Genomic DNA, 24,444 nt, shown 5'->3' with positions numbered 1-24,444 from the left:
GTAAGGTTTAACAATCTCATACATGCTTATACTTCACTTTTTCTCTAGCACACCGTCTCCTGTTCTTTGATTGGTAGTACAAATATCGTCAGAGAGAATTACTTTTCCCTGTGATTCAGAAAAAAATCCCTTACATGAGCATAAACAGTGGCCAAAGCTGCAGTTTATGAAATCATGTAAAATGGGTTTCAAAGACAAGATTAGCTACAATGACCAAGACATCAGTATTGGCTAATTTGCATGTTTATGAACTGGGTGTAATTAGCGCCAGTGCTTTATTAGCACTTTGTCAAGATAATTACCTCTGGTGGCCCATGCATTACATTGGGACAGGCATTGCTCTCGCAAACATTTATACCCACAAACACACGTGCACTTACTTGTGCACGTGCACACACACACACACACACACACACACACACACACACACACACACACACACACACACACACACACACACACACACACACACACACACACACACACACACACACACACACACACACACACACCTCCAAGACATCCCCCCATACACAGACATGCAAGCAGCATGGAACCCCTCCTCTCCCTTACTCAATTACACTCAAGGACAAACTCACCCATTCACACACACACACACACACACACACACACACACACACACACACACACACACACACACACACACACACACACACACGCACTCACATTACTACACATATATAGGTACTTACGCACCTCAAACAACTTCATCTTACCTAACCTTACCTGTCATGTGGTCTCACCCATTGACTATAATGCGGTAATGTAACATTTTGGCCGCTTTAATTAATACAACAAGCCAAGCTAGTTTATCCATCAATTTATCTATAGGTTCATAGGTTCATAGGTTTATTTCTATCAATCACTCAGCTGAGTAACTCCCTTCCCACAGGTATTTCAGGAGGGAAGAGCCCATTGACTAATTCGGACTAGCCATTCCCCCAGAATGTTGGCGTTTAGTATGACTGTGGAGATGTTCCACCACTGTGACTCTACCAATAATGTATAAAACACTGTGGTGAGCCTCTCCCTGAACTAAAAGGGCACCCTCAAGGAGCTGGTTACTCATCTTAGGGCTTACTGCTTGAGGTAGCCCTATCCGAATCCAAGGGTTTGTCTCTAAAGACTTTTATTTTCATTAGGTTACCTATATAATACCTCTCATGTTCTAGAATCCAGTATTTTTTCTCAGTTTCTTACTTTATCTGCTTTTTCTATTTAAAAATTCTACCACCTTCTCTGTGATTTTATTCTCATGCCTCAGCTGTCAGCAGGTCCTGTTGAATATGCTTCTTACCTGGATTATATGCAGCAGTTAATCACACAATAGTTACTAAATTGTATTAACATTATACTATTTCTAATTTATTTTCCATGTTAAGACTATTGTAATTATTTTGTCTCATTTTGTTTTCCTAGCAGTCGCTGTGACGTCACCCTTCTCTGACATAATCAATGAAACTTTAGCAGGTAACTCTTCATTCTACCTTTTATATTAATTTTTTTCCAAATGTATTTCACTTATTTTAAACAGTTTATTACTTTTGTTCCAAAATACATAAAAGACAAAGATATCAGCTCTAGTAATAATGCTGTGTGTAACTAATCTGATTATAACTGCACTGATAATTTAACCACTGATTCAGCAGAATTCAGAAACTGAAAAATGTGTGTTTTCCCAAATAGAGAATATTACTCTCTTAGTATATTTTAATAAAGGTTTGATTCATGTGAGTAGACCTTATAAAATTATGCTCTATATACAAGTAAGGTGTTGTCAAACTTTATTTAAAGTAATTTAACACACAATAAATTCTAAAATTTCCCTTCTGTGAACAGACACTCACACACACACACACACACACACACACACACACACACACACACACACTCACATTACTACACATGTATACTTACACATCTCAAATACTACATCACCACTTCATCTTACCTAACCTTACCTGTCATACGGTCTTACCTGCTGACTATAATGCGGGAATGTAACATTTTGGCCACCTTAAGTAATACAAAAAGCCAAGCTAATTTACACATCCAAGTGATTCTCTGAATCACTCAGCTGAGTAACTCCCTCCCCACAGGTATTTCAGGAGGGAAGAGCCCTTTGACTAATTCGGACTAGCCGTTCCCCCAGAATGTTGACATTTAGTATGACTGTGAAGATGTTCCACCACTGTGACTACCAATAATGTGTAAACACTATGGTGAGCCTCCCCCTGAACTAAAAGGGCATCCTCAAGGGGCTGGTTACTCATCTTAGGGCTTACTGCTTGAGGCAGCCCTATCTGAATCCAAGGGTCTGTCTAAAGACTTTTATTTTCATTAGGTTACCTATATAATACCTCTCATGTTCTAGAATCCAGTATTTTTTCTCAGTTTCTTACTTTATCTGCTTTTTCTATTTAAAAATTCTACCGCCTTCTCTGTGATTTTATTCTCATGCCTCAGCTGTCAGCAGGTCCTGTTGAATATGCTTCTTACCTGGATTATATGCAGCAGTTAATCACACAATAGTTACTAAATTATATCAACATTATACTATTTCTACTTTACTTTCTACATTTATAGACTATTTGAATTATTTTGTCTCATCTTGTTTTCCTAGCAGTCGCTGTGACATCACCCTTCTCTGATGTAATGAATGAAACTTTAGCAGGTGAGTCTTAATTCTACCTTTTTATTCATCTTTGTCAAATGTATTTCACTTATTTTAACCAGTTTATTACTTTTGCTCTAAAATACATAAAAAGACAAAGATATCAGCTCTAGTAATAATGCTGTGTGTAATTAATCTGATCATAATTGCACTGAAGGATTAGTCATTGATTCGGTAGAATTTGGGAACTGAAAAATGTCTGTATTTTCCAAATAGACATTACTACCCTCTTGCTGTTTGACTCGAGTGTACTTTATAAATATATACTCTACAAATGAATAATGTGTTGTCAGACTTTATTTTAAATAATTTGACATACAATAAATTTTAAAATTTCCCTTCTTTCAACATACAGTTATGGGGCCTGACGTGAGGAAAGGCCAGCAGCACTGCAAACATATTTTTATTTGAATTAAACTCATATGTTTGTTTTTGTTTTTTTGTGCTGTCTGGTCAGTTTAGTGAAGTGCACTTTCCCAAACTGCACCTTGCCAAACAAATTGAATCATCACTTAAAAAATTGGGAGTTTTATGAAAAACAACCACCCAGATCCTCCTGATTCATCCAGTAGGAAGGATTGTCCCAAACAAATAATTGGTGACAGAATCATGGACTAAAGCTAAATGCCAAAAAAATGCATTGCAGTATCCTTTGGTAAGGCTGTTTCCCCTGGAAACTGCCACATTGAGAATATATCCCTAAGAGCTGACCTAGTTGTTTGTGATTTAAGAACTTATGTGGACAGCATCATAACCTTTGACCAAAATACGTTCACTAGTGTGAGGAAGTCCTTCTGTATTGCTCAGCTTATAAACAATGGAATTGCATGTAGATTCAGGGAAGTCATCATCCCCTCTGCTCAACCCTCTTTTGTCCAGTCTTTAAGTACAACCCCCCCCCTTTTGTATGTATCTGTTCAGACATATGCAACAGCTGGAAGGCCCACAGGCATACCTTATAAAAAAGGGGTATTTGACATAAACAATTTGGCATGCATGGACCATCTCAAAGCCCTTTTGCTATACTCAGTATCTTATAGACTGCTAAGAGGTGTCCTGTGCCTAGCTTACAAAGTATCCTCTGATCCAGCTCTAATAGACCTACTGCACATCACCAAATCAAACTGCACTAAAATATGTGGTCCAAGGATATTAACCTCCTCTGCAACATCAGCAGAATGGTCTGGAGAAACAGGCATAGCTCAAAGGAGGATAAAACTTTTCTGGAACAGACTCCCCATCCATGTAAAACAAAGCTCATCCCTCTTCAGATTCAAATCTAACCTGGATCTATCACTGGGAAATAGGAAATTTCCCAAAGGTTGCCCCTTCTCTACTAATGGACATAGGCAACTCCTAAATGATATTTGCCATGTTTGGGTCCTTATATCTATGGTATCAACCCAGCTACTATAACCATATGTAATATGAATCTAGTCTATGATGGGATAAGGGTAATCAAAACACCAAAAAGGTGGGGACATTTGGCTAAGTTTGAAGTGGCCTGCAAGGGCACTAACCTATGAACATATGAATCACTGAAAGTCTAAGAATGGGATTCCAAATGCTGTTGCAGTTGGAGTGGCACACTACCCTTAGCACTTGCACTGTGCAGCACCATTTCCAGAAAAAAAGAGTCTGAGATTTCTCAAGTAACATAAGAATGAACTATAAAAGGTATAATGAATAATTGCAGAGCCCCATGCCCAGTTCCAAAATGGGAATCAGGCAGGCTATGTTAAAATATTTTAGAGATTTTATACTGGCATCAAATGCCAGTAATGGAGTTGCCCATTAATGTCAATAAGCATATGTGGCATAATTACTGCTCCACCAGTATGTCGAACTGGTACTGCAGATCTTTGTGGGTGATATCTCAAATGTCTGCAGTGCCAGCCCTCCTATATAGGTGGAGCTGTAATATGGATTGAGGAAGGCTATATCTGGCCAAGAATGGAGGTGTACATTCTTTAAAGCACATGGCTAAGTTGTCCCTTTCATAAACAAGGAACGACTGAAAACACATTTCTGTTATGACATCCAAATGTCACACATGTATCATGTGCACTCTTGTATTGCCACACTTTGTACTGCATACATAATGGCATTCACAGCTGTCATATAAGTGTCACCGTGTGGTCATCTGGCTTTGGAGGTTCTCATTGGTTATGAGGTGAGCCTAGTGATGACATGATTATACCAAGGTTAGGATTCAAATTCAGTGAATGTCTGTGAATCACATTTCTTGCTCCTGGCATAGTGGATAACCTTAACACTTGTGACACTGGCGTATAGTCTCGAAATGAAGGGAGTGTTCCACTCCCCAGGATGACATTATACTGGGGTTGAGTTAGGATTGATAGTGGTAGCATTGCACATCGGTGGACACCACCTACTATGCTACCTATATTGTTATTACTTTGTGATTTCTGTTGTGTTCCCGCAGAAAGATAAGATTTGTTTATTTTATCTGATACAGTGTTGCTTGGGAAATCGTGCTTTGTTAATAATTCATATAATCTTGTTTTCTTTTAGTAAGACAATATAAGTATTTCTAGAAGTAATCTAATACCATAAATGTTTCTAACACTGTGGGCTAAAGCTATATTTTTCCTCGTAATGCTGAAGCCTAAGTTAGACAGATGCCTGGTGTCAGAGCCATGGCCCCAAGCTCACTGCCAAAAAGTGCATTGTCATCCCCTTTGGTAAAAATTCTGTACCCATGAACTACCACATAGGCGGCACTCTACTTAACGCCGAATGTGTGATAAGAGACCTTGGGACCCAGATGGACAGTAGTCTATCCTTTGATAATCACATTGCCACAGTAGTCAGGAAATCCTTTTATGTGGCACCCCTCATCCAGGAAAAAAGAGGTCATTGTTCCCCTCTACTCGACACTCATTAGACCTATTATAGAGTACAACGCCCCTTTTGGAATGTACCTCACAAGACATCTGCAGCAGCTAGAAAGGCCACAGGAGTACTTCACAAAGAGGATTACTGGCCTCAAACAGATGTCCTACACTGACCATCTCAAAAAACTGCAGCTTTGCTCAATAGTATATCGCCTACTCCGAGGAGATCTCTGCCTAACATATAAAGCTATGTTAAACCCAGAGCTGTTGGACATGCTACACCTAAAGAAATCCCAATCCCTTCGAGCTACATGCTCTAGGGACCTAAACCTTGTCACCATAATAAACAGGACATGCTGGAGGGATAGATTCCTGTCCCAGAGACTTCCCATACTCTGGAACAAGCTACCCATCTATGTCAAGCAAAGTTCCTCATTAGCACTCTTCAGGAAAAATCTTGATGAATGGATGGGAAATAGGAAATACACCCCGGGGATCACTTCTGTGGCTCTGCTAGACACGGGCACAGGTAAATAACTTTCTTGGGTGGCGTAAGCCAGGGAACCTTGTTGGCTAGGCTTACTTAGGCCCTTGGCAGATAGCCTAGTACCTACCTATGAAAAGTATGCTGCCATATGTATGTGTGTTTAAGGGGGGCAAATGCTTTTATCATCCAATGGCATTACTACTATTTAGACACCACATACATTAGTAAAACACTGATTTTGTTAGGCTTTCTTCTTCTAGAATTAAAGAATATTCTGAATCACAAAATATATGTCTTCCTCTATTTTTCCTTAGCAAGATATTTTTACTTTATGTTTCAAGTTTTGATTATAAAGATGAGTCAGGGCATTTAGATTTCAGGCAAATGCCATTATTCCAAGTCATTCTTCTCAGAAAATTGGAGACATGGCTTTCAGTTATTTGTTTTAGAACACTGATTTTAAAAAGGCTGAGAAGGGCATGTTTCCCATGCACACAGAACCTCATTCTGTATTAGAGAAACTGCACCTTCTTCTTTACCAACCTATAAGCTGTGCTTTCAACTCCTCTGCAATAACTGCCATATGCTCTTACCATGGTTTGTTAAATTCTTTATACAGTTTATACTCACACCGCAATTCATTAAATTCCTTTCCAGTTTCTGTCTATCAGATCCACTGTGAATTCATGCAATGAAAAACCTTGCACCATACTTGTCTGATTGTAAATAACCTGTGTACATGCATAACCTGTGTACATGCATTCTGAGAATGCACATACTCAGCCTGCTCAGTTTATGAACACCCCTGTACTCCCCATGAGAAAATAAATCCCCTGTCATCTATAAACGTTATTATTTTCATCCTGACAGTACTGCAGGTAGCTCATTTGATGCCCTGGACAGTTCTCCTGACTGGTGCTCCTCTCTCAACCCTAGAAAAGTTGAAGAGAGAAAAAAACAACTGTAACATGCTATACCTATATCAAACTGCTAGCTAAGTAGCACTTATCTTCAGTTGGTAGCACACACTGACACAAACAAGAATGCAGTATCAGCATTCATTTATGAACCTGCATAATTATCCTTGCTTCATAAATAAATGCCAGTTTTACACTGGTTTTTCATCAGCCCTGCTGATCATACCCCTTGATCTGAGGGTGAACACCTGTGTCACCCCTAGTTATAGTACTGAACCCTTATGATACTACAGCTCAGGGACAGAGCAACGCCATTTCATTCTTTTTCTCAGATGCACTAACACTGGATCATGCATGCATCACCCATAAACATACAAATATTGCTCATTATAGAAGTGAACAGGAAAAACTGAGCAAATGCCAGTTCAAGCCCTAAGACTTAAGGAAATGTGGATCAAGATTAAGAGATCGAGGAAATAATAGTAAGCTATCCATTTCACGGGCATTGCTACAGACATCTTTATCCCACTAGAGTACTTCTTTGTGTCTCCTTACTCAGTTTGCATCTTCAGATTTTGTCTTCTTAATCTGCTAAATTTCTGTTAATGAAAAGCATCTTCCTCTTGAACTCTATGGATTCATTCAAGTACATTAAAGTTTCGTGTCCCACCACCTACCCCCACCTTCATTCTTGAAGAGTAAACAGATTAATATAAGGCCCCAGGTGGTGTCTGACCACATAACCAGTGACATCAGTTTGAGAACTAACTAACGTCATGAGTAAGGCTGGTTAGTCAGACAGAATGAAACAATCAACTGCAGATGGAAACAATCTATTTTGCCAGTACAGCTGCTGGAGGAAGCTAGTATTTTTGCTATGATACCAGGTAAGTTTGGCATGACAAATACATAGATGCCACATAAAGGTGCAGGAGCAACGAATATGGCATCCTTGGAAATCACACTACCATAGGAAGGAATGACTGACCAGACATCTGCAAAGCAGTTAATCTCAATCATATCCCACGTTCTTCCCAGGGAACATTCAGTCTCCTGCCTTTACAATGATACAGTACATGCCTTACCTTCTGAGGAGCTTGAGGGATTTAGTAGACAGCTTCAATGCATTACTTATAATCATATGGTTATCTACAAAGATGCAGGGTGGGTTGGTCTTTCTGCAAATTTCTGTGACAAAGTTGCTAAAAGTCCTACTTTTGTGACATCTGTTTGCAAGAAATTTTAACAATTGTCATAGCTTCTGGTGTCAGTCCAGGGGGTACAGTGTTTGATGGCCTGGGAGGACATGATTGATAGGCCACATTGCTTTGCCACTGATGGTCTGCACTTACCCATCTAGGGTTTTGAATATTGGCAAAGATTAGTTAATACTTCAAAGGCTAAATTTGAAGAAATAAACAGATGTAGAACACTTTGTGGCTGTCCTTTGCCTGAGAAGCTATGTCTGTAATCTCAGGGGAAATATGCAACAATGTGCAGAGCTTATTATAAATGGTATTACCCACACTGACAATGTGCAGAGCTTATTATAAATGGTATTACCCACACTGACAATGTGCAGAGCTTATTATAAATGGTATTATCTGCACTGAACAGGAGGCCATTGCCTTTGGCTGGCAGGTTTAGATCACATTTCTCCCCCACTCCCCCTAATAGTCCCAAGGAAATACCACATAACACAATCCCCTCAACCATTACTAGGGAAGAGGTCATCAATGCACTTTCTGAGGCCAAAAATACTGCATCAATGAGCCCCAATAACATCCCAGGATGTTCAATAAATAGCATGAATCATGATCTCTTCTGGTCCATTTGAATCACTTTTCAACTGGCGCTTTCAGTCAGGTTTTGATCCAGGTAACTACAAGCCCATAAGTCTCACCAGCCTCATACATAAGGCCGTGGAAAGAATCATCCTGAACTTGATAAATGAAGACATAGCTGACCTGCAAACACTGGGCCCATCACAGTTCAGCTCTGTTAAAGGAAGGTCATGCCTATTAAATCTAGGTGACTTTTTTGAGAGGGTCACCAATGCACGGGATGAAGGTATGACTGTGCACACAGCTTACCTCAACCTAGCCAAGGCTTTTGATTCAGTACCCCAGTCAGGCATGACAGACGAGCTCACTAATTTAGGTATAAACCCTTTTATCACTTACTGGATAGCCAACTAGCATCTATTTCTCTGAAATGGAAGTAATGCTGAAAGTTTATGGCTAACTAAGTTTGCAGATGATTGCAAGATGGGGGTTATCATCAACTCCCTGCAGGCAATAGCATTCTTCAAGAAGGTCTATCTCTGACTAATGAATAGTGCCAAAGCCATGGTCTTAAACTCAGTGCTAAGAAATGCATAATTGCACTCTTTGGGAAGTCGACCATCCTGGCTAATTACCATGCTGATAATATGCCCCTAAGAGTCAACACAGCGGTCAGGGATCTGTGTATGCATGTAGACAGTAACCTTACCTTTGACCACCACGTGGCCACAGTGGTGAGGAAATCCTTTTATGTTGTACAACATATAAATAAGGTAATTGCATCTAGGTCCAAAGAGGTCATAATCCCAATGTACCAGTCACAGAGTACAATGCTCCCTTTGGTATGTACCTGACCAGGTTCCTTATAAAAAGAATACAAGGTGTAACAAATCTGCCTTGCACAGAGTGGCTTCAAGAACACTCCCTCTACTCAGTTTCCTATAGATTGCTGAGGGGAGCTCTAAGCTTGGCTTACAAGGCATCTACAAACCCCACACTTATGAATCTCATACATATTTGTAAGTTAAACAGTACCAGAAATATAAGGCCTAGGGACATGAATTTTGTCTGTGACTTAAACAGAACATGCTGGAGAGACAGAGATATGTCCCAGAGATTGCATGTCCTGTGGAACGGGCTTCCCATCCATGCAAAGCTAAGTTCATCTATTACCCTGTTTAAGACCAACCTAGACCAGTGGATGGAGAATAGGAAATTATGGGAAGAATCAGAGATTATAAACCCTTCCCCAGTGAAACAGCCCACAACATAAACTGCTTTTTGCTACAAGCAATTGCAAGTAGTAGTAAGAGAAGGTACTTTGGTCAACAGAGACTAGGCTCCATAGCTCTCAACCTCTTAGTGCAAGAAATCTGAACAAAGCCTGACAAAATGGGGGGGGGGGCAAAGACCTAAAAATAGTGACATATTTTAAATATTGTTCTTATAAACATAGAAGGTAGCTAGAGTAACATGGTTTGTTTTAACATATATTTTCTGAAGGATTTGAAGTCAAACTCCAATATTTTTTATTTATTTTATTTTATTATTTATTTATTTTACATTTGTTGACCGAGCTAGTCCAACTGGATATATGTCCGTTTTCAGTAGAGGCCCGGGGAGAAAAGCTCCATCAGTTGTACACTTTCACAAAAAGGCATAAATGGTTACATGAGAAACATAGCAAGTGAAACAGTTAATATAAACAGATAAAAAATTAAATTGGCATAAAAGGTTACATGACATCATAGCAAGTTAACCAGATAATATAAAAAAGATAAAAAAAAAAAAAAAAAAAAAAAAATAAGTTAACAAGGGTAATGGTAGAGAGAAGAGTTAGCATTAGTCTGGATTAGTGCAGGAGCAAAGCCAGTGTTTATTGAGATAAATTTTTAGTTGATATTTGAAAAGTTGGAAAGAGGTTAAAGAAGTGATATCAGAGGGTAGTTTATTCCATGTTTTTCCAACAGAGTTGGAGAATAAACTGACACCTGCATTATTGTTAGGTTTGGTAATATTAATCAGAAGTTTATTTGAGGAACGTAGTTGTTTCAGGTTGTTGTATGGAGAAATAAGGCTAGAAAGTATTGGTGTGTTGGTTGGCTGATATAGAATCTTATAAGCAATTAAGATCTGTTGAAGTACAAGTTGGTTAGGAAGTTCAATCCAGCCTAGTTCTTTCAGGTTCAAGCAGTGATGAGTTCTAAAAGGAGATCCAACAGCGAATCGAGCTATGTTATGATAGGATGTTTCTAGTTTCTTCATGTTGTTTTTGGAAAGATTAGTGTAAATGGGGGAAGCATAGAGAAGAGTGTGAGATCTAGCAATGGTGGATCTTGCTGTAGGTGTTAGGAAAGGTTTGATTCTGTAAAGGGATCCTATTTTTTTATTAACTAATTTTATGGTGTTATTGATGTGAGAGTCGAAATTGAGGTTATTATCAATAGTTATTCCTAATAGTTTTGTGGTCAAGTCAGGAGAGATGAGTGTTCCGTCAGTGGACGTAAGAGTAAAGTAAGGTGGAGTAGATTTACGAGTAGGTGAAAAAAGTAATAGTTTGGTTTTCTTGGGGTTAAGGAGTAGACAGCGGTAAGAGAACCATTGTTCTACAGTGTTAAAAGCTTTTTGAGTAAGTGACTGGAGTTCTGTTTGAGAGTTAGCAGTACAGATTATAGTTGAGTCGTCTGCATATTGTATACAGGTAGTATATGGGATAGCAGATTGAAGGTCATTAATAAAGATTGAAAATAGCAAAGGGCCTAGGATAGAGCCTTGAGGTATGCCTAAGGAGATAGGTAGAAGATTAGAAAGTGAATTTTTCCAAAGTACTGCCTGCTGACGATTTTCTAGGTAAGATGCAAATCAGGACAAGGCAAGATGATCAAGAGCCAGAGATTTTAGGATATGTAGTAAAAGTTTATGATTCACCATATCAAAAGCTTTGGAAAGGTCGATGAAGACAGAGGATGATAGATAGTTTTTGTTACGGTTAATGTTAATGGAGTTAGTAAAGGAGAGTAAAGCAGTAGTGGTACTGTGTGAGGGTCTAAAACCATGCTGACAGTTAGAAAGTAGGTTGTTGTTGAGAAGGTGATTTAGTATTTATTTGTGAATACATTTTTTCCATGATTTTTGCGATTGGTGAGAGGAGAGCTATTGGACGAAAGTTAGAAAAATCATTAGAGTTTCCCCCTTTATGTAGTGGGATGATATGAGATATTTTCTAGATAGAGGGGAAGATTCCTTCCTTTATAGATCTATTAATCAGGATGGAAATAGGGTAGGCTAAGGCTTTGGCACCTATCTGTAAGAATTCTGCAGGCAGTTTGTCTGCAGAGGGAGTGGTAGGTTTTAACTTTAGGAGCAATGATGTGATAAAGGAGGTAGAAACTGGTTGTAAGTGGAGGGTAGGAGGTGGATTTGATGTGGATGGAAGTAGATTAGAGGTATCAGGAGATAGATGACTAGCAAGTGTTTGGATAGTATTCGTGAAGAACGAGTTGAAGTCATTTGCTGTTTGTTTAGGGTTCTCTGGGTTAGAGTCCTGGGGATTAGGTGTAATGGAATGACCTGGAGACAGAAGATTATTAATACTGGCCCAGAATTTTTTAGGTTCCTTATTAGTGATATTCTGCAGCTGAAGGTAATAGTTTTTTTTTGTCTGTCAGGATAGCTCTTTTAGTGCTGTTTCTAAGCTCTCTAAAGTTTTGGCGATCAGTTTGATTTTTAGTGGTACGCCATTTAGACCATGATTTATTTCTAATAATGATTTTATGCCTAGTATTGTTAGTTAGCCAGGGTGCTACTTTTGATTTCGTTCTGATGGTACAATGTAGGTCATTATTTAGTAACTTCAATCCTCAGATTATCTCAGTGATTTGCCAGAAACCCACAAATTGAAGGATTTGAAGTCTGAAACTCCAATATTTTTTATTTATTTTATTTTATTATTTATTTATTTTACATTTGTTGACCGAGCTAGTCCAACTGGATATATGTCCGTTTTCAGTAGAGGCCCGGGGAGAAAAGCTCCATCAGTTGTACACTTTCACAAAAAGGCATAAATGGTTACATGAGAAACATAGCAAGTGAAACAGTTAATATAAACAGATAAAAAATAAATTGGCATAAAAGGTTACATGACATCATAGCAAGTTAACCAGATAATATAAAAAAGATAAAAAAAATTTTTTTTGTTTTTTAAGTTAACAAGGGTAATGGTAGAGAGAAGAGTTAGCATTAGTCTGGATTAGTGCAGGAGCAAAGCCAGTGTTTATTGAGAAATTTTTAGTTGATATTTGAAAAGTTGGAAAGAGGTTAAAGAAGTGATATCAGAGGGTAGTTTATTCCATGTTTTTCCAACAGAGTTGGAGAATAAACTGACACCTGCATTATTGTTAGGTTTGGTAATATTAATCAGAAGTTTATTTGAGGAACGTAGTTGTTTCAGGTTGTTGTATGGAGAAATAAGGCTAGAAAGTATTGGTGTGTTGGTTGGCTGATATAGAATCTTATAAGCAATTAAGATCTGTTGAAGTACAAGTTGGTTAGGAAGTTCAATCCAGCCTAGTTCTTTCAGGTTCAAGCAGTGATGAGTTCTAAAAGGAGATCCAACAGCGAATCGAGCTATGTTATGATAGGATGTTTCTAGTTTCTTCATGTTGTTTTGGAAAGATTAGTGTAAATGGGAAGCATAGAGAAGAGTGTGAGATCTAGCAATGGTGGATCTTGCTGTAGGTGTTAGGAAAGGTTTGATTCTGTAAAGGGATCCTATTTTTTTATTAACTAATTTTATGGTGTTATTGATGTGAGAGTCGAAATTGAGGTTATTATCAATAGTTATTCCTAATAGTTTTGTGGTCAAGTCAGGAGAGATGAGTGTTCCGTCAGTGGACGTAAGAGTAAAGTAAGGTGGAGTAGATTTACGAGTAGGTGAAAAAAGTAATAGTTTGGTTTTCTTGGGGTTAAGGAGTAGACAGGTAAGAGAACCATTGTTCTACAGCGTTAAAAGCTTTTTGAGTAAGTGACTGGAGTTCTGTTTGAGAGTTAGCAGTACAGATTATAGTTGAGTTGTCTGCATATTGTATACAGGTAGTATATGGGATAGCAGATTGAAGGTCATTAATAAAGACTGAAAATAGCAAAGGGCCTAGGATAGAGCCTTGAGGTATGCCTAAGGAGATAGGTAGAAGATTAGAAAGTGAATTTTTCCAAAGTACTGCCTGCTGACGATTTTCTAGGTAAGATGCAAATCAGGACAAGGCAAGATGATCAAGAGCCAGAGATTTTAGGATATGTAGTAAAAGTTTATGATTCACCATATCAAAAGCTTTGGAAAGGTCGATGAAGACAGAGGATGATAGATAGTTTTTGTTACGGTTAATGTTAATGGAGTTAGTAAAGGAGAGTAAAGCAGTAGTGGTACTGTGTGAGGGTCTGAAACCATGCTGACAGTTAGAAAGTAGGTTGTTGTTGAGAAGGTGATTTAGTATTTGTTTGTGAATACATTTTTCCATGATTTTTGCGATTGGTGAGAGGAGAGCTATTGGACGAAAGTTAGAGAAATCATTAGAGTTTCCCCCTTTATGTAGTGGGATGATATGAGATATTTTCTAGATAGAGGGGAAGATTCCTTCCTTTATAGATCTATTGATCAGGATGGAAATAGGGTAGGCTAAGGCTTTGGCACCTATCTGTAAGAATTCTGCAGGCAGTTTGTCTGCAGAGGGAGTGGTAGGTTTTAACTTTAGGAGCAATGATGTGATAAAGGAGGTAGAGACTGGTTGTAAGTGGAGGGTAGGAGGTGGATTTGATGTGGATGGAAGTAGATTAGAGGTATCAGGAGATAGATGACTAGCAAGTGTAGATGACTAGCAAGTGTTTGGATAGTATTCGTGAAGAACGAGTTGAAGTCATTTGCTGTTTGTTTAGGGTTCTCTGGGTTAGAGTCCTGGGGATTAGGTGTAATGGAATGACCTGGAGACAGAAGATTATTAATACTGGCCCAGAATTTTTTAGGTTCCTTATTAGTGATATTCTGCAGCTGAAGGTAATAGTTTTTTTTTTGTCTGTCAGGATAGCTCTTTTAGTGCTGTTTCTAAGCTGTCTAAAGTTTTGGTGATCAGTTTGATTTTTAGTGGTATGCCATTTAGACCATGATTTATTTCTAATAATGATTTTATGCCTAGTATTATTAGTTAGCCAGGGTGCTACTTTTGATTTCGTTCTGATGGTACAATGTAGGTCATTATTTAGTGACTTCAATCCTCAGATTATCTCAGTGATTTGCCAGAAACCCACAAATTTCGTATGGAACAGATCAGAAATATGAGCCAAAAATCTGGACATTCTGCAAAAATCTGGACAGTTGAGAGGTATGCTAGGCTGAAGCCTGGAAATTGTCAACAGTGAGAGAACAAGAGTTCAAGAAATGCTCGTGGCTCTATTACCTTAGGAAGAATATGAAATAGGCTTTGTCAGAGAAGACTGGCAGTGCCTCTAAACATTATGCCTGAAGACTACAGAACAGATAGGCAGCTGAGCAAAGTATGGGAATAAGTTATCAGTGGAAAGGTGATTGTGAAATGCAGAAGTTCAGGAAGTTATCAAAAGAAAGGAGTGCAAGAAAAAATAGGAATGTAGGAAAAAAGATGGACTAGGCTAAGAGGAATACTGGTCGGCTAAAAATAGGCTAAAAAAGCAGTCTCAGTAGCAAAGAACAAGCATCAGAAGAACTCTACCAGCTTCTGGAAAGTGACTTAGCAAATTGCACAAAGAAACCATATCAGGTTGCAAGGCAAAAACAGAAAGACAAAGAAGAGATTCATTAAAGATCATTCATAACGGATGCCAACAATAATCTGCTGACTGAGATACAGAGCATCAAAGGCAGATGAAAGGGGTCACACTGTATTCTGACAGCAATGAGCTGAGGTGATAAATTCTTGAGAGGTAGTTATTTATGTATTCATTCATTTGATGCAAATACCTGAGGTATATAGTCACAGACGGCTGTAAATTGATCGTGTGTATGTATGTGTTTGTGTGTGTGCTCATGTCATGAGTATGTGTAGGTAGTTTAAATACATTACTGTGATCAGTAGTTATTATTTTTATTTTAATACAATCTAGTATCTGAAGTATATACAGTCAAAGATGGTTTTAATTGCTGGGTTCAGGATTGTCTGTGGATGAAAGTAATTGATACTGTTGTCATTTGTTCAAGTTAAGCTGTCATTATTCTAGCTATGCTAAGGTAATATGCATTCATGTGAAGTCAGCTGGAATACTCTGGCTGTTTTAATCAGATATCTGAAATGTACACATTCAATAAATTAGCTGTAATTGAGTGTGGGGATTGTTTGATATGAAAATGATTATGTGTAGGAGAGGGTTGCAGTGTATCTTAAAGTAACAAGTTGGTCATAATGTTTTCACTTTACATCACAGTTACACATCAACATTGTACTCAGTTTGTGGTTGCCTCTGGTGGACTGGGCAGGAAGAATGTGTTGACAAATGATCACTGGCAGGGTATCACACTGAGTGGTGTCACCATCTAACAGTGTTCGGTTCTCTGGTACAATCTCTGGCCATTTGTGCTTTTACGTTCATCTCAGTTAAATATTAGAGGGGTACACATAATGTAACTCTCTTTCTCTTTTTTGGGAAAGAAAGGCAGGCACTGTTCACAAATAGGACTTGTACATTCTTACATTTCTCTTCTCGGTTTATTGTGTAAGTACTCTTTTGTTTGTTTTGAATGTTAAGTTTTAGACCCAACTTATTTTTTTCTTGAAAGGAAAAATAAGACTGCAATTTTTACTTACTCAAGATTTTTCTTTCAGGCCATCTTTAAATGAAAATGTTGTAAAATAGCTTTAAGGTACACCACAGAGCATCTAGAACCCTATGACTTCTGGAGGCCTAGATCCCCAGCTTAATTCAGTTGCGTCCTCTAGATTAATTGGTGTAGAATACTGACCAGTTAGTATGTATTAAAAGCATGTGGAGAGCAAAATAAGTAAGGAAAACTATGAAAAAGAAAGGAAAAAGTAATCTATCTGAATAAGGGGAAACAGACGAGGGTCACTAGGTAAGTGCAGGGGAATAGTGTGTATCTGGGAGTCCACAGAGTCCTATGTTTAGGGCTCCATTTCACCTATGGCTGGCCTTGTTGATTGCAACCAGATGTGAGATGTATATAGTTGATAAAGTGGCATTAACAACTGGGTACATAGTGTGGGAAGCTGTGGATGAAAATTACTGACTGCACCTGTTGTTTTATAACAGGTAATGATCATTGACCTACTATGTGTGTGTGTGTCTTTTGGCTTTTCCCAGTTAGGGGTCGCCACAGCAGAACTCCGGTCCGCTAATGATTGGTAGTTGATTTTTACGTACCGAGTTACCAGCCCTGACGCACAACCTTCAACGAAGGTACGCCCATTCACGCATGTCCCCCATGCAGAAGACGCTTTAGCTGAGAATCAAACCGGACACCGTCTTACTGAAGGTGACAACGCTACCGCAGCACCACCACCGCGGCTCATCATTGACCTACTATAATGGGTCTATATCACATAGCCGAAGTTTCATAGCTTCGAACACGGAATGTTCGAACCATTTTATTCGAAGTTAAAAAAACTTCGACTATGGATAAAAAAGAAAAGAAAACAAAATAAACTGCTGTAAGCAGGGGGGCAAGCCCCCCTGCACCCCCCACATGGGGGCTGTGCCCCACACAACCCCTGCTACTTAAATATAAGAACTCCAAGATCGCACCACATTGAACAAAACGGAAAATTCCCCTTACAGAGATTTCTGTTGAAACGCTCGAACTTCTGCAAATTCGAACTTATGGTCTCAATCATATGAGGTTCGAACTTGCAGAAGTTCGACTATCTGATAGGAATCCACTATAATAGAGCATCACCCCATTCCAGTTAGCCCCACTCATTCGGCTGCATCCTGCATTCCCCCTTGCCTTAAAGTCACCAGCCATCACTGTCATTTAGAAGCCCTGTATATTCAAGAAGGTAAATTTTTCTAAATCATTTAGCCCATCTTTGTCATAATTCCTGAGAAATTCATCCAGGTTTGTTGCATCCAGAAAGATGAATGAATAATGACATCTAAAGGATATCCTGAATAATCTTTCACTTAAATGTGTCTACAGACAGTGTTATCCAGTTACCTTTTTCCCTATTTATTTCTTTTTCCAAACATGTTTCTCTAGTGCCCAGTACATTCTGTTCCTGATAGAATGAGGCATTTGTATTCGTCCAAAAGGATGCAGGCCATATACACTCTCCAGCGTATGCCAGGTAAACACATTTCACCAGTGTACCAGATCTGTAATGTATACCTGGAATAAAAACTTAAAAAAATAGATTCTTACACTTACACTACACTTCTTACACTAATATAGTACTCCCCTTGCAAGGAAAACACTTTGTTTTTACTTCCTTAACATTAACTACTAGATGGAGACATTCATCCTAATCCTGGCCCAAACAATATTCCTGACACTGTACAAATTACCTCCAACATTACTCTTCCACATACACCTAATAAGCCTCCAAACTCTCTTTCCATAGCACATCTTAACATTCGAAGCATTAACAATAAGACCACCCATCTTCATGCCCTATTAGAATTCTACCAATTTGATTTCCTATGTCTATCCATGGCTAAAACCATCCATTAATGACAATGAACTTATCCCACCTGCCTACAGTATCCTGAGAAGGTTATCAGATAACAAAAAGGGAGGGTCCTCTTTAAAAATAATCTACAAGTCACCATATCTAACATAAATCTACCTATATTTAATAACTCAGTAATCCTAGTCACTAAACTTCAAATCAACAAATTCAAATCCATTAACAGTAATAACATTAATACCCTTGAAAACATTCTTAACTGGATATCTATCAATCTTCCACAAGAAACCTTAATACTTGGGGACTTTAACATCGATTGAGTCCTGCAGTACCCCTCAGCCCACCACCCACATTAATCTTTATACTAGATTGGATTCTTACAAACTCTCCACATCTTGCATACAAGACAGAAACCTTCCCTGATGATCTAAGTGATCACTTACTCACTTATATCATCAGACACAAAATTAACTTACCTAACCCAACTACATATCGTACAATCAGGACTAAGAAATCATTCAACCCTGAACTTTTCCAGCTAGAACTTAAACACTGTGACTGGTCACCACTAAAAACACTTCCCCTAGATAAAGCAGTTGACTACTTTAATACCTCATTCTTCTTAACCAACATGCCCCTGTACGCTCTATTAGAAGTAACACTAAACCTGCCCCATGGCTCACCAAAGAAACTAGACAGAAAATTCTCCTCAAACAAATCTTGGTCAAAATGGCACACTACCAGGAATCCAACAGACCACCAAACCTTTAGACAACTTAGGAATACCACTAAAAAAGCTATCCTGCTAGATAAAAAAAACTTTTACATCCAACTACAACAAACTAACCAAAGAAATCCACAAATGTTTTGGTCCAGCATCAACAAACTCCTACACCCAGGCCAATCTATAACACCTACCCCTCTAGGCTCTAACCAAGATAACCCAACACAAACTGCTAATGCCTTTAATTCTTTCTTTACAGATACCATTCAAACACTAGCTAAGCAATTATCTCCAACTTCCAATCTAACCACCTCTTCAACTTTCCCTATTCCATTATTTCAGCTAAAACCAGTTCCTACATCCTTTATTTGCTCTCTACTAGAAAAGCCATAGCCCTCCCATTTCCATACTCATAAACAGAACTATATCATCTATCTGGAAAATCTCACACATCCATCTCAAACTATAGACCAATAGCCTTACTCTCCACTAGCAAAATAATGGAAAATGTGTCCATAAGCAAGTACTCACCCATCTAATTGATAATACTTACTTGCCAACTGTCAACATGGATTTAGACCTAACCACAGCACCACCACAGCCCTCCTCTCCTTCACAGACTGTATAAATTCCCTCCTCTGTCTTTATTGATTTATCTAAGGCTTTTGATATGGTTAATCTGAAATACTTAAAACTCTTTCTCTTGATTCTCTAGCATTACAATGGTTTAAATCCTACTTAGACAATAGACAACAAGCAGTACTATGGGAAGGTAACCTATCCTCTCCTCCTCCTATTTCCTTTGGTGTCCCCAGGGCTCCATTTACACAAAATGCATTTAACACAGTGGAACAATGGTTTTAAACCGTTGCTTTTTATAACCCAAAAAACTAAACTTCTACTTTTTCCCTACTTTTAGGTCTGCCCCTCTTCACTTTACTCTTACATCCAACAATGGGACTCTCATCTCCCTGACGTAACCACCAAACTTCTTGGAATTACTATAGATAATAATCTAAACTTTGACACTCATACTACCATCACTATAAAACAGTAAATAATAAACTGGGATCCCTTTACAGAATCAAACCCTTCCTCACTCCCACAACCAAAATCGCTATAGCTAGAACTCATTTAATCATTACCACTCTATGCCCTCACCCATATACACCAATCTCACAAAACATAACCTAAACAAACTTGCTACTGCCTATCACTCCATTGCTAGATTTGCCACAGGATCTCCTTTTCGTACACATCACTGTAACAACCTAAAACAACTAGCAAAATCAGATACTATCTCAACAACTCACTATTATCCATAAGAGCTTGTACTACCCCACCTATACACATTACTAGCAACAAATCCAACAACTCAGCTGGAGATTCTCTGTTCTCTAACTCCATAAGCAAACACTGGAACAAACTTCCCTCTGAACTCCTATCTCTGACCTCCACAAGACTCTTTAAACTAAGATTATAACAATTTCTCAGTTCTCACTGGCTTTGTCCTTGACTAAATGTCTCCTCTGCTCCTAACAAGAGTATATTCCACCAATTTACATACTCTTGCTGCTTCTTAGATACCTTTATCTCACTGTATCATATGATACATTTCTATAATTTATCAACAGTATATACTTTCTGTTATCCTGCTACCAATTGAAAACTACTAATTTGTTTTCCTAATCAGTATGTTTGTATTCTGCTTGACCCTTTTAATTATTATTATAATTCTTTGAATTTGAAACAATTTATTACAGTCATATCTATTTTACTACTGTTATTCTGCTTTGAACTTATTATTTTTACTGTATAAAATTTTCTGTGTGAGTTTTTTCTCCCCGGGCCTCTACTGAAAATGGATTTTATTCCAGTTAGACTAGCCCGGTCAACAAATGTAAAATAAAAAATAAATAAATAAATAAATAAATAAACCCTTTTTTGCTCAGCTTCAGTAATTCACAGACAATAGATCTGGCTTATGTTCGTTACTTTATTAATGGCTCTGATGCCTTAATTTTTGCTGTGGATTGGTCTACAACACTGAATGCAGTAAAACTGTTTTGCTGGAACAGGGATTCTTTGAAGTCAAGTGTTTTCACTCATCTGGTTCACAGATTCAGTGCTAGCTGTTAAGGAACATGAGGATTGCTCTACTTATTTTGTGGTCAAAATGAAGTGACCATGCCATTTTACGTGACATTTGCTAAAACTTGTTTGATGTAACTAATTAGGCACAAGTGTAAATTTACTGAAAGATAACCATGATCTTTTTTTGTCTGGGAATATGGCAGGTTCTTACATAAGTGCTCACAACTACATTAAGAATTAGTATGATGGCTTTTTTTTCAAGAGGAGAATTATCTTTGAAACTGTCTGCTGATTTTTGTTGTAAATGTATACACATCTAAAGGCCAGTGATATAATGGGACTATTGCAAATATTTTCTAGCCAGCTTAATTTATAGGGAATAGTTAAGACTAGAGTATTACAGCCAAGCAGGTATCTCTCTCTAATGATACAAATTTATTATTTGACATAATTCCTTACAGAAGGAGAACTTGATGTGACGAATCTCATTTATTTATGAAGTAGAATTTGATGAATATTTAATAAATCCGATTGAGTCATATCAGCATGTTAAATGGTTAGTATAAGCAATAAAAATACCATTTTGTGTATTTAAACACACAACTATGAAAATAAAGCCATTACTTAAATATGTCAAGTTCAAAGGTTCATAGGTTCATAAACTGGTGCTAGGCTATAAGTCCTAGGGCCTATACAAGCCTAGCCAAACAATTCCCTGGATATTTCTTCCCACAATATTTACTTCCCTGGACCCCTGTCTAGCACAATGCTGACGTGACGTGACTCACGTGATCCCTGGGGTGAATTTCCTATCTCCCATCCATTCGTCAAGGTTCCTTTTGAAGAGGACCAAGAAGGTGCTCTGCTTGACATGTATGGGCAGTCTATTCCAGAGTATGGGGAATCTCTGGGTCAGGAACGTATCGCTCCAGCATGTTTTGTTTATTGTGATGACAAGGTTTAGATCCCTGGAGCGTGTGGCTCTGAGGGATTGGGATTTCTTTAAGTGGAGCATGTCCAACAGCTCAGGGTTTGACATGACCTTGTATGTTAAGCAGAGATTGCCTCTGAGTAGATGATATGCCACAGAGTATAGCTGGAGTTTTTTTAGACGGTCAGCATAGGGCATCTGTTTTAGGCCTGTGATTTTTTATTGAGGTATTTCTGCGGTCTTTCCAGCTGTTGCAGATATCTTGTGAGGTACATACCAAATGGGACATTGTACTCTATAATGGGTCTAATGAGGGATGAGTACAGTGGGACAATGACCTCCTTTTTTCTGGATGAAAAGCCCTTAGTGATGAGGTGTGCCACATAGAAAGATTTCCTGACTGTTGTGGCGAAGTGGTTATCGAAGATGAGACCACTGTCCACCTGTGTCCCTAAGTCTCTCATCACACTTTCGGTGTTTAGTGTACTGCCACCTATGTGGTAATTCATGGGTACATGGTTTTTCCCAAAGGGGATAACTGTACATCTCTTGGCATTAAGCTTGAGCCCATGGCTCTGGCACAAAGCATCTGTTTCTGTAAGGCCCTTTTGTAGAATATCCACATCATTTGGGATTCAATAATGGCTCCCAGTTTGCAGTCATCTGCAAACTTTGTTATCCAGAGTCCCTTAGTGTTGGCCTGTACTTCAGAGAAGTAGATGCCAAACAAGAGCGGTCCCAGGACTGAACCCTGAGGTACTCCACTTGTCACTTGTCTGAAGCTGGATTTGGAGTCAGCTACTTTTACAGTCTGGGTTCTGTCAGTAATCCAGCTGGCAACCCATCGAGTGACATTGGTATTTATGCCCAGCTTAGTAAGTTTATCTATGATTCCAGAGTGGGGGATGGTGTCGAAGGCCTTGGCGAGGTCCAGATAAGCTGTGTGGACCACCTTCCCCTCGTCCACAGCTCTGGAGACTGATTCGAAGAAGTCAGTCAGGTTCAGTAGACAAGATCGGCCCTTCACGGACCCAAACTGGGTTGGGTCCAGTGTTTGAAGGTTGCCAAAGTCTTTGTTTATAAGTTCTATGATAATGTTTCCATGCCCTTGCAGATCAGACTTGTCAGACTGATGGGACGGTAGTTCCTGGGATCCAAGGTGGATTCCCCCCTTGTGGAGTGGGATAACTGTAGCTGTGCGCCACTCAGTGGGCACAAAGCCTGAGGTGAGACTATGATTAAACATGACACTTAGGTGAGGTGCCAGTTCATTTTGTAGTTCATGTAGTACACAGCCCAGGATGTCATCTGGTCCCATGGATGCTGTATTCTTAGCTTTGGAGAGTGTGGTTTCTACCTGTGTAGCCATCATTACCGGAATTTGGCAATCTTTTGATATTGATATGGGCCCTTTAGGGGGTGAGGGGGGTGAAGTTGGCACTAAATCGATATGCCAGGATATTAGCACTATCCTTGGCATCAGTATATTTAATGCCATTCTGTTGTAGTTCAGAGCAGATCTGAGCATTGTCATTTATATTCTTGACATAACTATAGAATGCCTTGTGGTTGTCTTTGGAATCTTTGGCAATTTTATTTCTGTAACTAGCTTTGGAGGATTTTATGAGGGATCTCAGCTTCTTACTGAGGCTGGTAAGGGAGTTTTTTGCATCCTGGGATTTTCCTCTTTTCTGCAACAGTTTCTTCCTTCTGTTGTATAGTTTGTTTATGGCATATTTATTATTGATACTAAGTGAAAATCCCTATTGCGCAGATCTATGAAGAATATGGGAGCTGCATCTGTGATAGCTTTCAACAAATCTGAGGAAAAATGTAATAAAAAAATATTTTTGGATTAGCCCACTGCATTTCCACCCTGAAGGTATTCAACTGCATGATTCTGCATCCCAAATAAACAAAATACAATCCCGGAAACCTTCTAGAGTTTCATTGGATTTGAATAACTGACCAAAAACAAAAATCACAGAAGTAGATTTTCAGACTATTAACCTGCTTTCTGTTTGCATAAAAACAGAAATATCTTATAATGTTTGAATTCTCCTAAATCTTTGATGAGAAAGTATAAGTTTTAAAGCAAGATACGTAATGCATGTTTGTAGCTAAAGCTGACATACACAAATGACTTGTGCATCTCTAACCTGAATGATGGTATTTTCTTTCAGCAACAAATCCACCGAGTTATGAAGATGATGTCGTCAGCCAGATATTAAAAATCAACAGAGGTACGACCGCTTAAAAGTGATAAAATTGCCAAAAGGAGTAAGGACT

General features: G+C 38.6%; 1 long non-coding RNA gene across 1 annotated transcript; it reads left to right on the top strand.

The window, feature by feature from the left end:
• The first annotated feature begins 1,439 nt into the window (after window positions 1-1,439).
• On the top strand, window positions 1,440-24,398 carry LOC122810849. Its single transcript, XR_006366125.1, has 3 exons — window positions 1,440-1,491; window positions 2,645-2,695; window positions 24,339-24,398. It is a non-coding gene; the product is annotated as an uncharacterized LOC122810849 (long non-coding RNA).
• The last annotated feature ends 46 nt before the right edge of the window (window positions 24,399-24,444 follow it).

This window comes from Protopterus annectens, chromosome 9.part0 (assembly GCF_019279795.1).
Source record: "Protopterus annectens isolate FY-2018-M chromosome 9.part0, PAN1.0, whole genome shotgun sequence".
NCBI lineage: Eukaryota > Metazoa > Chordata > Ceratodontiformes > Protopteridae > Protopterus > Protopterus annectens.
Note: the sequence above shows the minus strand (reverse complement) of the source record. Positions and strands in the feature narration are given on the sequence as shown.